Source organism: Heptranchias perlo, chromosome 6, assembly GCF_035084215.1.
Source record: "Heptranchias perlo isolate sHepPer1 chromosome 6, sHepPer1.hap1, whole genome shotgun sequence".
NCBI lineage: Eukaryota > Metazoa > Chordata > Chondrichthyes > Hexanchiformes > Hexanchidae > Heptranchias > Heptranchias perlo.
This window is the reverse complement of record NC_090330.1, coordinates 26,278,663-26,293,619: the sequence shown is the minus strand read 5'-3', so window position 1 is coordinate 26,293,619 and position 14,957 is coordinate 26,278,663.

Here is a 14,957-nt window from a genome sequence, read left to right as displayed (position 1 = left end):
TACGTTACAAGAGTGACTACACTTCAAAAGTACTTAATTGGCTGTAAAGTGCTTTGGAACGTCCTGAGGTCGTGAATGGCGCTATATAAATCCAAGTTCTTCTTTCGTAGTAAATTATAATGAGTATGATCACAAAATTTCTTGCTACAGCTTTGTGACTTATACCAAAAAGGTAGAAACTTTCAGATGTCATTATATATTAGAAAGAAGAAACAACCTCAGGATGTCCAAAAATGCTTTACAGCCAATTAAGTACTCTTATTGTAACGTAGGGAAATGCAACAATAAATTTGTGCACAAAGAGCAGTGAGATAATGGGCCCGATGTTAGGAGAGCGGCAGGGGGTTGACTGGGCGCGTGGGTAACCTGCCCAGTGAAATCGGGGTGCTCCGCATGGAATCGCAGGCTAATTGGATCCACTTACCTGTGCTTCCGGGTTTCGCGCTGGAAAGCTGCGCAGCGGGCGGACTGCGCATGCGCAGCATAGACTGTCAGCTGTAGGAGCCCTATTTAAAGGGGCAGTCCTCCACTGACTGATGCTGCAGGAAATAGGAAAAATTACAGCATGGAGCAGCCCAGGGGGAAGGCTGCCCCCAGGTTTAATGATGCCTCACTCCAGGTCTTAATGGAGGAGGGGGAGGACAAAGATCATCCCCCCGGCGGGCGGGTGGAAGCGGCCTGCGTCTGCCACCAAGAAGGCCTGGCTCGAGGTGGCAGAGGAGGTCACCCGCACCACCAACATATCGCCCACCTGCATACATTGCAGGAGGCGCTTCAATGACCTAAGTAGGTCAGCCGAAGTGAGTACACTTACTCATTCCCCTACACTCCATCTGCCACATCACCGCCCCCACCCCACATCTCCTTCTGCACTGCCAACACTACTCTGTCACATCCACACCCACACCCACTCAAAGCTCATCCTCATCTTACCTGCACTTACTCACCTCGCCAGTACTCATCCCGCCACTACCACTCAAACCAATCCTCATACAATCTCATGGCTCTATCTCATACTCACCCTCTCATGCATCTCTTTCACGGTCAGCCTCACTCAACCTGCCACTACCTGTGCTGCAGCCACAGGGCATGCATCACATATGTGCAGTAGGAAGCATAAGGCAAACGTGTCGTGAGCATGAAGGGGATGCACAAGGGTGTTTGAGGGTTTGTCATGGTGTTTACCTATATTTAATTTGTGATCAACTCACATAACATATTATATTGTCACCACTACTGCCACGTCTTTGCGAATCTTGTCTGGTCTGTGCAATAATGCCCTTTCCTGAGGATCACCATGAAGACCCACAACTGATGCCACCCATTGTGCCACTGCAGAGTGGGTGTAGGTGTATTTGCAGGGCTCTTTTGTGCAGACGACTGAGAGACGTCGGCGATGTCCCCGGTGGCACCCTGGAAGGATGCGGAGGAGAAGTTGTTGAGGGCAGTGGTGACTTTGACAGTGACAGGTAAGAAGATGGTGCTTGGGCCAGTCGGGAGCAGCTCGGCATGAAGGAGGCTGCAGATGTCCACGACTACATGTCGAGTGACTCTGAGCGTCCGTGTGCACTGCTGCTCAGAGAGGTCCAGGAAGCTGAGCCTCGGTCTGTGGACTCTGTGGCGAGGGTAGCGCCCTCTGCGATGCATCTCTCTCTGCCGTTGCCCTCCCTCCTGCTGTGCAGGTGGATGTGTCACAGCACTCTGTTGTGGAGCTCCACATGTCAGAGGTGGCCGGCGAGGCTGGTGAGGCTGGTGATGCTGTTCGTCCTCTGAGGAGGTCATGGCTGCAGCTACGGCGGCCCCCATCCGGAAGAGGTACATTTGAGGGGGTCCGCGAAGAGATACATGTGTCTGGACACCGGGGTAAGTGTGCAAGTTTGTGAATTTTATTGTTAGGAGGAGGGTGGTGGAGGCCAAACTTTGTCCAAAGTGACAGAGTGGCCTCCTGCAATGAGTGAGGGTCTCCCCCCCCCCCCCCCCCCCACCTATCAAATGGACCTTTGCAGCTGCTACAGGCTGATGGCTGCAACACGTCCATATGAACTGGGAGTGTTTCCCCCAGTACGGGAAACAGTCTCAGTTCATTGCAAAATCCCACCCCTCCTAAAATGTTATGTAAACGACCTGAAATACCTTAATGATTAGTTTAAGTGGCACCCTGCCAGCTTTAATTGCCGGCAGGAGTCCCACATGCGGGGGCTGCGCGTGCATATCAGCGCATCACTGGGGAACCCGGAAATGGGCGGGTTGGAGCCGGACTCCAGACTCGTCCCGGGAATCCCCGATTTTCGCCGCGAACGCACCCGCTTGGGGGTGCGAAAATCGAGCCCGATAACTAGATAATCTGTTCTTTAGTGATGTTGATTGAGGGATAAATATTGGCTAGGACACCTCCCCTGCTGTTCTTCGACTAATGCCATGGGAACTTTTATATCCACCTGAGAGAGCAGACTCAGTTTAACATCTCAACTGAAAGATGGCACCTCCAACAGTGCAGCACTCCCTTAGTGCTACACTGAAGTATCAGCCTAGATTAAGTGCTCAATTCTCGGGAGTGGGACATGAACCTACACCTTCTGAATCAGATGTGAAAGTGCTACCACTGAGCCAAAACTGACACCTAGTGGAGCACTAGAGGTGTGAGTTGGAGAATATGCAGTTTTATAATTGCATGCGCATTATACCATGTAACACACAAGATTATTTGACAATATAAGCTTGAGGTTTGTGATGAAGAAATGTGATTTGACATTCCTAAAGTGTGATTAATGGGGGTTCACCCAGAAATACTTCTCCGTTGATAACAGACAAATTGCATCCCTAACACAAGAAGAGTGCGTGTACAATAAGATTATGATTAAATTACACCATTTTTTAAAAACAAGTTGACCACTGATTTTACCAGAGGTTGGGAGAATGAGGAGGAAAATACAGCACAGGCAAAAAATATGGATTTAATATTAGCAAGAACTGAAGTGGGTTGCACTGTAAACTGTATTTCAATAATGCATCCAACCCAGGATGTATACAGTGAAGAAGCACCATAACTTTTATCGCCAGGCGAAAAGCAAACAATAGTCAATCGGCCACCTGAGTCACATCCCGCCCGATTTTCTTTTTCATTGACTTAAATGCAAAGGAAAATCGGAGGAGTGTAAATCGGGTGGCTAATTCACTATCGCAAGTTTTTCAACGGGTGATAAAAGTTAAAATTAACCTCAACATCAATGGTGCACTACAATATGTATCAATGATAATATTAAAAGTTAATCTGATGGCAGGATATAATTGCCAATCTGTGATTAAATAATGGGGCTGTTTGATGTGTTTAAAAAAACTACAATTTAATATATTTATAAAGCGAGTCCTGTTTGAGGCTTTGTTTAGACAGAGTAACTTGACTTGATTGCTTTGTTATATTTTCACAAAGAAGAAAGAAGAAAGGACATTTAATAAGACTTACCAAATATGGTTTTGGGAGTGGAGTTCCTTATCATTGGAACTTCATCAGGAGGTTAAACAGCAGTGAGTTCATGCATATGCTTGGCCTCTAAAAGAAAAAAGCAAGCTCCAGGAAAGAAGCTTAGGTCAAGCCCAAGGTGTCTGCGAAAGGATAGGTCGCTGAGGGCAAAATTTGCGGGGACGATTTCCAACAGGCATAAGTGAATTTACATGCCTTTTGTGAATTATTGAATCATTGAATTATTTAAACTTATTATAAGATTTTGGTTGGTTGGCAAGGAAACAGTATAGCTCTTCAAACATTGAGTCATTTGATTAATTGGTTTGGTCGTAGTTGTTGGTTCCTTATTTTTTTTATTTGTTCATATGATGTGGGGGTCGCTGGCAAGGCATTTATTGCCCATCCCTAATTGCCCTTGAGAAGGTGGTGGTGAGCCGCCTTCTTGAACTGCTTCAGTCTGTGTGGTGAAGGTTATCCCACAGTGCTGTTAGATAGGGAGATCCAGGATATTGACCCAGTGACGATGAAGGAACGGCGATATATTTCCAAGTCGGGATGGTGTGTGACTTGGAGGGGAATGCGCAGGTGGTGTTGTTCCCATGTGCCTGCTGCCCTTGTCCTTCTAGGTGGTAGAGGTTGCAGGATTGGGAGGTGCTGTTGAAGAAGCCTTGGCGAGTTGTTACAGTGCATTCTGTAGATGGTACATGCTGCAGCCACAGTGCGCTGATGGTGGAGGGAGTGAATGTTTAGGGTGGTGGATGGGGTGCCAATCAAGCAGGCTGCTTTGTCCTGGATGGTGTCAAGCTTCTTGAGTGTTGTTGGAGCTGCACTCATCCAGCCAAGTGGAGAGTATTCCATCACACTCCTGACTTGTGCCTTGTATATGGTGGAAAGGCTTTGGGGAGTCAGGAGGTGAGTCACTCGCCGTAGAATACCCACCCTCTGACCTGCTCTTGTAGCCACAGTATTTATGCGGCTGGTCCAGTTAAGTTTCTGGTCAATGGTGACCCCCAGGATGTTGATGGTGGGGGAAATCGGCGATGATAATGCCATTGAATGTCAAGGGGAGGTGGTTAGACTCTCTCTTGCTGGAGATGGTCATTGCCTGGCACTTGTCTGACGCGAATGTCACTTGGCAGCTTTGAAAAAAAAAATGAATCATTTAAATGATTGGTTGCTGGTTCCTGATTGGTACCTCTTCCTACTTGTCTATATTTGAGCAAATCAACATGGTCAACTTAATAGTAGTTACTTTAGCCAATCAGAAAAGCATGACATATGCTTTTGAGGTGTGACGTGCTGGGTGTGAAATTCTAGTAACACTTTTAAGGTGTGTAACTCCATGAATGCTTTCCCTTCAGTCATGATGTCACTGGAAGAGACAGTGGACTGATAGCACCTACCAGAATTGCCACGACTTCTGCTTCCACTGCACTCAATATTATGTATGCAAGCATGAAACAGGCATACATAACGTGACAGGACCTCATCCTGAGTGTAATTGGGGCTAAGAAGATTTTGAAAGGCCAAGTTTCTTAAGGCAACCAATCACCATGTTGAAATCTACTTTCAGAACATGAACCACTTTGAAGTTATTCATCTGGCAGCCCTGGCTCTTGGATGCAGTGATATGGTGCTGTTGAAAGTTTCCAAACCTTCTCTCACCAAATGTGCACTCTAGCTGCATCACAATTGGCATGGACATCCACCCATTGTATGCTTTTGCCCCTGACCCTGGGAATTCAGATGGGGCTACAGGGCAGAAGTCACGCTCTGCCAATATCAGAGCGATTGTTAATAGCCTAATTAAGTTGGCACGTGTACTCCTCCAGCAGGTTCAGAAATGGTGATGGATGTATGGGACGGCCAGCATCTGTCTTTAATGGCTGATATGTGCCCTGGTCTGTTGCTCAACGCTACTGACTTGCAGTGTAACCCAGATATAGCCATTCAAGGGATTTGAGAACAGACACAGAGTCATCCTGCAACTCTGCAGCATAAAATGGATTGTGTTCCCTCGGTCATGTTTTCTTAGTGGCTATAGATAGTTCTTTCTCATTCAGCTATTTGAGGTCCTGTACCTGGTCACTAAGTTCATCAAAGATGACTGCTTCAGAGATGGCTTCAATGAAGCTGGAAAATGATGACTCACCTATTGAAGGACAGTATGCTCATAGCTACTGTAGGAGAAATACCCTAAGAATTGCCTTAAATGCATCCTCAAAATGGATACTGTAGTTAGACTGAATGTTGGGAAAGGAAAGGGCTAATGCTAATTAAACTATAAAGCGTTAAAGAAACATTCTTCACCAGGGATAGAAGACAAACCATCAAGGCCACAGGCCCAGAGACATCTCATTAAGGATGACATACATATGTCCTGCCTTATTTGGACCTGTGTGCGACTGCTTTGTTAGGAAAGACATGAGAAGCAAGGGAGTAAATGGGTAAGCTGGCATGTCTAGATGCCGGTGCGTCATTGATTTAACGGTCATTGAAGTACCAACAGGCTATGTGAGACGATTGATACCAGAAGGGTTGAACTCCTCTAACACGTGTCACTCGGATTGATCAACTGGATTGAAGAGGTTTCTTTGGAAATTAAGGATATATAAGATAGTGTTTTTGACACCAGTCTTCAGTCTGTAATCTTCAGCCTTTAGTTCTTAGTTTAGTTCTAGTTCTGGTAGTTCTTGTAGTATTCTTTGCAGTAGAACAGGTAGGAGTTTTTGATCTAGTGCTGTATGTATGTAAAAGAGTGTCTCTGTAAAATTGGAAAGTGCATCTCAAACAAAGAGAGAAAGGTTACAGAAATTAAGATTGTATGGCTACACCAGCCAGATACAGGCAGGTATAAACCTATCACTTGGGCCCAGAATTTCCTCAATGTGGTTTACACTACTGTTTCACCTTTAAAAAAAACTGTTACATCTGCTGCTCGCTTCTCGGGAGAGTTACACGGAAACTTATCCATATCCATTTATCCAAGCATTGTAAAACCAGCGCAAGCAGCTAAACCAGCGGGAAACTTCTGGGCAGCCTTTTTAATACACAGTTCTGCCTGTGCTATTCAGCAGAACACGGGGGGATAAGAAAATAAGGCAGGAACATTGCTTGGCTCTTTCGTTCTCTCTCAAATTAATTTACTGCATGCCTGACCAATATTTTTATTACATTTGGACAGAATTATGGAGAGAAGAATGCGCAACTTCACTTATTCAGACAATCAAGCCTTCTAGGGAGCATTATAAGCAGGAGGAACAGAGTCCTGGGTATGGGTGCTACCGTCACCTAGAATTATCACTTGTGCCGCCTGAGGGAAGTGGCACTAGTACTGGCTGTCAACTCCATCACCCAGTGAACAGTGTCACAAGATGTTTCACATGCTCAGTGGGGCACACAAGACAACACACTGCACAGCTCTTCCTTTTCCTCCTTGCCCATTCTGAGCATTGGCACACTCTTCACCCTCTTAAAGCAACACTTCCACAATATACCTATTAATCAATCTCATTAATAGGTATATTCTACAAACCACCTAATAGTGAAAGGGAAGTGGAGGATGAAACATGTAGATAAATCTATGAATTGAGTAAAAAAACTGAATAATAATCATGAGAGATTTCAACTACCTCCAAATAAACTGGCAAGAAGAGGTAGGGAAAGGAGAAAAGGGAATGGAGTTTTTACAGTGTGTACATGACTCCTTTCTAATCCAGTATGTGAGAAGCCCAACAAGAGAGGAATCATTGCTGGATCTAAAATTGGGAAATGAACCAGAACAGATAAGGGAAGTTAGCATAGGGGAACATCTAGGCAATAGCAATCATAATCTAATAAGGTTTAAAATAATGATTGAGAAAGGCATAAGTAAGACAAAGACCAAAGTAATAGATTGGAAAAAAGCTAATTTTGAGAGGATGAAAATGGAACTAGGGCAGGTAAACTGGAAATAAATTTGATAGACAAAGAACTAGAACAGCAGTAGGTGATCAATGGAGTTAAGGAGAAGTATACTCCTCTAAAAAGCAAGAACAAGCTAGCCAATTATGAAATATCATGGATAAATAAAGAGATAAGGGTACAATTGAAACTAAAAGAAAAGGCATACTCTAAGTACATAGAAAATAAAGGAGAGGATGACAAAAGGGAATATGAAGAGGTTAGGAAAGAAGTAACAAAAAACAATTAGGAATGCAAAGGGGAACGATGAGATTAAATTATCAAGGAATATAAAAAGAAATAGTAAAGTATTATACAGACACATGAATAACAAAAGAAAAATCATGATAGAGATAGGGCCACTAAGGGATGCACATGATAAAGTTACAGGTAACGACAGCGAAATGGCAGATATATTGAACATTTACTTTGCCTCCCTATTTACCAGGGAGACCAACAAGGTGGGCAGGACATTAGAAGAAGAGATCAAAAAAGATATTAAAACATTTAAGATAGAAAGGGGGGGGGGGATAATTGATAAACTAATCAAACTTAGGGAGGATAAGACCCCCTTGGTCCAGATGGATTACATGCGCGAATATTAAAAGAAGTTAGGGAGGAGATAGAAGAGGCATTATTACACATATATATATAAATTCACCAGAAAAGGGAATAGTGCCAGAGGACTGGCAGGCAGCTAGTGTTATTCCTATATTTAAAAAGGAAGATAGAACAAGTTCAGGGAACTATAGACCAGTTAGCTTAATGCCGTTGGTAGGAAAGATAACGTAATCTTTACTCAAAGATGTAATAGAAAGACATCTAGAGAATGGAAATATAATAAAGAATTATATGCTTGACTAACCTCATTGGGGTGACCTGATAGAGGTCTTTAAGATAATGATAGGGTTTGATAGGGCAGACATAGAGAAAATGTTTCCACTGGTGGGGGAATCCAAAACTAGAGGTCATAAATATAAAATAGTCACTAATAAATCCAATAGGGAATTCAGGAGAAACTTCTTTACCCAAAAAGTGGTAAGAATGTGGAACACACTACCGCAAGGAGTAGTTGAGGCAAATAGCATAGATGCATTTAAGGGGAAGCCAGATAAACACATGAGGGAGAAAGAAATAGAGGGGTATCCTGTTAGGGTTAGATGAAGTAGGGAAGGAGGAGGCTCGTGTGGAGCATAAACTCCGGCATAGACCAGTTGAGCCAAATGGCCTGTTTCTGTGCTGTAGTTTCGATGTAACTTGATGTAACCAGCCCTTCACAATACTCTCTGGTTAAGGGCCCTTCAACTCCCTGTATTGCATTATGGTAACACTGCTCCCCTAATACACAACAACTGTATTCCACAACCGCAATACCCTTCCTCCACTTTAATACCCTCATACTCCCACATCGATTACTTCACCTCTCCCATGCCACTTGCTGCACACTCCTTAACTGCCAGCCTTGCCTTCATTTACTTATCTCTTTGCAGGAGAAATTGACACACAATGCCTGTCGAAGGCTTTCCCCCAGTCCCCCAACCTAACCTGCCGAGATCAGCCTCCCCATGATCCGGCAACGCCCCCACCGCAATCTGCCGACCCTCCAAAACTCCAGGTTGACCCGAGATCTGAAGTCCGCCCGCGATCTCCACCCCCTGACCTGCGATCTTCCCTCTGACCCGGGATCTCTCCCACCCACCCTCCCTGCTCTCCACTCCCCGGCCTTCCAGCTCAGGCCTTCCCACCCACCAGGCAGCCAGCCTCTCAATATGGCTGCCTGCTGGCCGGGAAAGAAGGAAAGGAAATTCAGCAGGATCTCTGCATTCCCAGATTTCCCGGCTGCTACAACCGCACCCTCCCCCGCCCCGTAAATATCAGGGCCACCTAGTTAGTAGCAGACTACTGATTGAGCGCCTGCACTGTCACCCTGGCACCCTCTGCAGCACCACACAGCCACAACATTTCACCCCTTTCTCTGTCTCTTTAGTCAGGTCACTGAATGTACTCTGGGTGAGGGACTTCAATGTCCATCACCAAGAGTGGCTTGGTTGTACCACTACTGATGGAGCTGGAGTGTCCCGAAGGACATAGCTGCCAGACTGGGCTTGCGGCAGGTGGTGAGAGAACCAACATGAGGGAATAACCTACTTGACTTCATCCTCACCTATCTACCTGTTGCAGATGCATCTGTCCATGATGGTATTGGTAGGAATGACTGCACAGTCCTTGAGGAGACAAAGTCTCGTATTCACACTGCATCATGTCGTGTGGCACTAAAACCATGCTAAATAGGATAGATTTAAAACAGATCGAGCAGTTAAAAACTGGGCATTCATTAGGCACCATGGACCATCAGCAGCAGCAGAATTGTACACTGCAATTTGTAACCTCAAGGCTCGGCATAGCCATCACTTCTTCATCACCATCAAGCCAGATGACCAATCCAGATTCATCAGCAGCACCAGACGTACCTGAAAATGAGGTACCAATATGGTGAAGCTACAACACAAGACTACATGCATCTTAAACAGCAGAAGCAGCATGTTATAAACAGAGCTAACCGATCCATCAACCAATAGATCAGGTCAAAGATCTGCAATCCTGCCACATCCAGCCGTGAATGCCAGTGGACAATTAAGCAACTAACGGGAGGAGGATTCTCCATGAACGTTCCCATCCTCAATGATGGCAGAGCCCACCATATTAGTGCAAAAGACAAAGCTGAAGTGTTTGCAACCATCTTTAGCCAGAAGTACCAACTGGATGATCCTTTTTGGCCTCCTCAGGAGGTGCCCACTATCACAGATTACAGTCTTCATCCAAATCTATTCACATCAAGAAATGGCTGAGCGCAGTAGACACAGCAAAGGCTATGGGCCCCGACAACATCTCAGCTGTGGTGCTGAAGACCTGTGCTCCAGAACTAGCCATGCCTCTAACCAAGCTGTTCCAGTATATCTACAACACTGGTATCTACCCAACAATGTGTAAAATTGCCTAGGTATGTCCTGTCCACAAAAAGCAGGGCAAATCCAACCGGCCAATTACCACCCTATCAACCTCAATCATCAGCAAAGTGATGGAAGGAGTCGTCAACAGTAAGCGGCACTTATTTACCAATAACCTGCTCACCAATGCTCAATTTGGGTTCCGTCAGGCCTCATTACAGCCTTTGTCCAAACTTGGACAAAAAGGCTGAATTCCAGAGGTGAGGTGAGAGTGACCGCCTTTGACATCAAGAAGAGCAATTGACTGAGTGTGGCAGCAAGGAGTCTTAGTAAAACTGAAGTCAATGGGGATCAGGGAGAAAACTTTCCAATGACTGGAGTCATACCTGGCAGAAAGGGAGATAGTTGTGGTTGTTGGAGGCTAATCATCTCAGCCCAAGGCATCGCTGCAGGAGTTCCTCAGGGGCAGCATCTTAGGTCCAACTATCCTCAGCTGCTTCATTAATGACCTACCCTCCATCATAAGTTCAGAAGTGGGATTGCTCGCTGATGATTGCATAATATTCAGCTCCATTTGCAATTCCTTAGATTACGAAGTAGCCTATGCCCTCATGCAGCAAGACCTGATAAATGGCAAGTAACTTTTGCGCCACACAAGTGCCAGGCCACGACCATCTCCAACAAGAGAGAATCTAACCACCTACCCTTGACATTCAATGGCATTAACATTGCCAAATCCCTCACCAGCAACATTCTGATGGTCACCATTGACCAGAAACTCACCTGGACCAGCCACATAAATGCCATAGCTACTAAATCAGGTCAGAGGCTGGGTATTCTGTGGCAAGTGGCTTACTTCCTGATTCCCTAAAGTCTCGCCACCACCTACCAGGCACAAATCAGGAATGTGATGGCATACTCTCCACGTGCCTGGATGGGCAAACCCACAACCTCACCCCTAGAAGGACAGATACATGGGAAGACTATCACCTCCAAGTTCCCCTCCAAGTCACACATCATCCTGACTTGGACATATATCAGCATACCTTCATCGTCGCTGGGTCAAAATCCCTACCTAACAGTATTGTGGGAGCACCATCACCACACGAACTGCAGCAGTTCAAGAAGCAGGCCCACCAGCATCTTCTCAAGAGCAACTAGGGATGGGCAATAAATGCCGGCCTTGCCAGCGATGCCATATCCCAAGAATGAATATTATTTTAAAATCCCAAGGGGATGATGTTCCTTCATTCTTACCTTCTACCTTCCCTTCTAGCAGATCCACCACAGCCACAGGCAGTTCAGGTGTACTGCAGCAAATAACTAGATCTAGACATTGGAGAATGACTACTTCCTTCTTACACAGGATCTGAAATTTGAAAAGTTCTTAGTACAAGAAACCAGTTTCCACTTTGAAGAATTTAAAAGGTCAGTGAGCTCTCCTGGAATGTTGTGAATAGCCCAAATTACCCTCTGTGATTACATATGCAACAGAGATAGGAGATAGCAAATAGAAAATTGGAAGCATTGGATGCAGTAACTGTTATAATAAAAAGAAAGCATACCTACACTACATTTTGGGAACCAAGAAGCAACAGTCAAATAGACATCAATTCTGTGTATAAATGTAAGTTTGTTTGTTCATGCATATAATATGGAAAGACTTTTTGCAGATTAAGATTTCCATGGGAATCGGAGTATGGGCATGATTTTTTTGACAAGTTTTATTACGGGGTTAATGCAAATTTGATGCAAATAAATAGCAACTGAAATACTATTTTCTGCAGAGACAGGTTTGTGCTGTAGCAATGAAGTATGGCAAACAAGTCTCTCATCTGCTGACAAAGAGGGTTGGAACCAAATAAGTTGCCAATCAAACTAACATTGTCATTACAACAGTGACTACACTTCAAAAAAGTACTCCGTTGGCTGTAAAACGCTATGGGACATCCTGAGGTTGTGAAAGGCGCTATATAAATGCAAGCTCTATCTTTCTTCTATTTAATCTCCACTTTCAATGTTTGAATATCCACATTATACCCTTTGAAGCCCATAGGGCATGATTTATCCAAAGTTGTCATCAACATTGCTCCTTACCAGTCTTGTTTCACCAGTTAAGACATTCCATCTAGTAGCTCATCTGAGAAATTATGAAACTTGCCCAGAGCACAATTGAATTTGAAAGCCACTTATAGTGCTGGGATTCATCAAGGCTCTGTGAATAGGAGCCAAACTATCTGCCATTGAACTACAAGTTTCACTGAATAAATATATATTTTACTGTAAAAAAAATGACACTCCATATTGAGGCATTCTTACTGTTCTGATGTTTGATTCAATTTTTCTCTATATCAAAAAATTAGCTTGCACTGTAATGAACAGTATATTGGCACAGAAAAGTTAACACTGTAAACATTTTCTATCGCAACATACTATACCATCAAATTGTAAATTTGGTCACTATCCACTGCTTGAAAATTTATCCCTGATAGTTTATTTTTTTCTTTTTTGGATGCATTTCTTCTTCCAAGCTCATCAGAAATATCTATTACAAGATCTTTAATTCCTGCTACACTTCACCTTTAGCAATTTAGAACAGCATAAATACAATATACAATACAAATAAACAGCATAAGTGGTACGAATTTCCTGTGGTGCACATTTAATGGGAAAGGTACATATTTTCATTAATATATTTATATGTCATAATATATTTAACAACAATTTTTGTTAAAACTTTTGCTCAAATATTTCTTCTCGCCATAATCTAACATTTTGTATTTATAATGAATCTGCAATGTCTGTGAAGAAAGTGTTTATTTCTCTTTGGTTTAATGATTAGGAAGAAGCTCAGACTACCATCATTCAATGGAGACTATAATAGTGTTGCTGCTAAGGTTATGAGTTCCTTCAACCAAGCAAGAAGCTTCCCATGGTTTTAATGTCCTCTGTGTGTTTGTGTTTAATATTGGAATGATAATCGGAATTCTAGAAAATGTAACTTGTGTACACTCCCACTAGTGAAAGTTATGACTTCAATACTCAAAACTCCATTGCTTAAGAATGTTACTTTGAAACTGATGCAGAATCGGAGCTGAAATAATAATGAAGTACTACATTAAAATTTTGCTTAGCTATTCCTCTCAAACAGAATATGCTAAGAACTTGAGTAACCCTTTGACCAGTAATTCTGTTGTGCAATTTTTGTAAAGGGCACTTTTAAAGGAGCTCATTGACTGACCCAGATATAAAAGGTATTTGTCAAAGAAGAGAAAAGTGAAATGAGAAAGAGGGATGGGTTGGTAGATCTGCAAACCTTATTGCTTTGTTGTTCACTGAATGAATTAAGATGTTAGGTTCTCTGAACAAACTGAGTACAGCTGCACAGAATAAAAAGTGTTTGGAAAATTAAATTTCATATTTGCCAATCTGATGTTCTCACATCTACATTTTAAAGGATTTATTTTTTAAAGTGTAAACGCTATTGTATTTTAAAATATGATCAAAAGGTACATTGGCCTTTCACCTCTGCGACATGGATTTGAATCCATCCAGATTGGTGGGATAAAAAGGTCATTTGTCCTGGCTTTAAGAGTACAATATGAAAGGAATTTTGGGGACCCCCCACCCACTTCCTAGTGGACATGGGCACACAAGACAAAATTGCCCTTAACTTAGAACTTAATTGGCACAAAATTAGCAGTCTCAGTTAGAGATGCCACATGTGGATGGGAAATGAAAAATGTCACTCTGGTGCAGTGCTGGATGTTTTCTTGGGACTGGGATTAAAGCATGTTGTTGGGTCAGAGTAAAGGCAATTTAACTATTCATCAAACTGTGCTATTCGATGCATTACTCAAAGCAATTGATACTATCACTGAGTGCTCAAAATGGGAAATTATTTCAGTTTGTGAGGCCAATATTCCTAACATCCATCAACATTTGTTAAATAAAATATCCTCAATATGGGGTATGTGGGGCCAGGTGGGGGTCCTAAAAAGCGTGTGCACTCTGTATGGTTTAAACAGAAACTCCTGTATGGATTTCTCAGTGGCTTGCTTAGAAAAATCTTAAGCAAAATACTGCGGATGTTGGAAATCTGAAATAAAAACAGAACATGCTGGAAATACTCAGCAGGTCTGGCAGCATCTGTGGAGAGAGAAACAGAGTTACATTGGATGATCACTTTGCTGAACACCTCCGTAAACGTGACCCTGAGCTTCCGGTCGCTTGCTATTTTAATTCCCCGTCCCACTCTGACCTCTCTGTCCTCGGCCTCCTACACCATTCCAATGAAGTTCAACAGAAGCTCGAGGAACAGCACCTCATCTTTCAGTTAGGCATTTTACAATCTTCTGGACTCAACATTGATTTCAATAACTTCAGATCATAAACACTGCTCCCATTTTTTCAATTGTAAACAATTTTACAACACCAAGTTATAGTCCAGCAATTTTATTTTTTTTGAGCCGGCAGTTTGTGGTGTCGATGGTAGCCATTTTTTCAGACAACGGGTGCTGGTAATGGTTCTGTTGTTGCCATTTACAGCTCGTCTAGACCCATCTTTTGTTTCTTTACTTGTCCCATTACCACCCCCTTTGCCT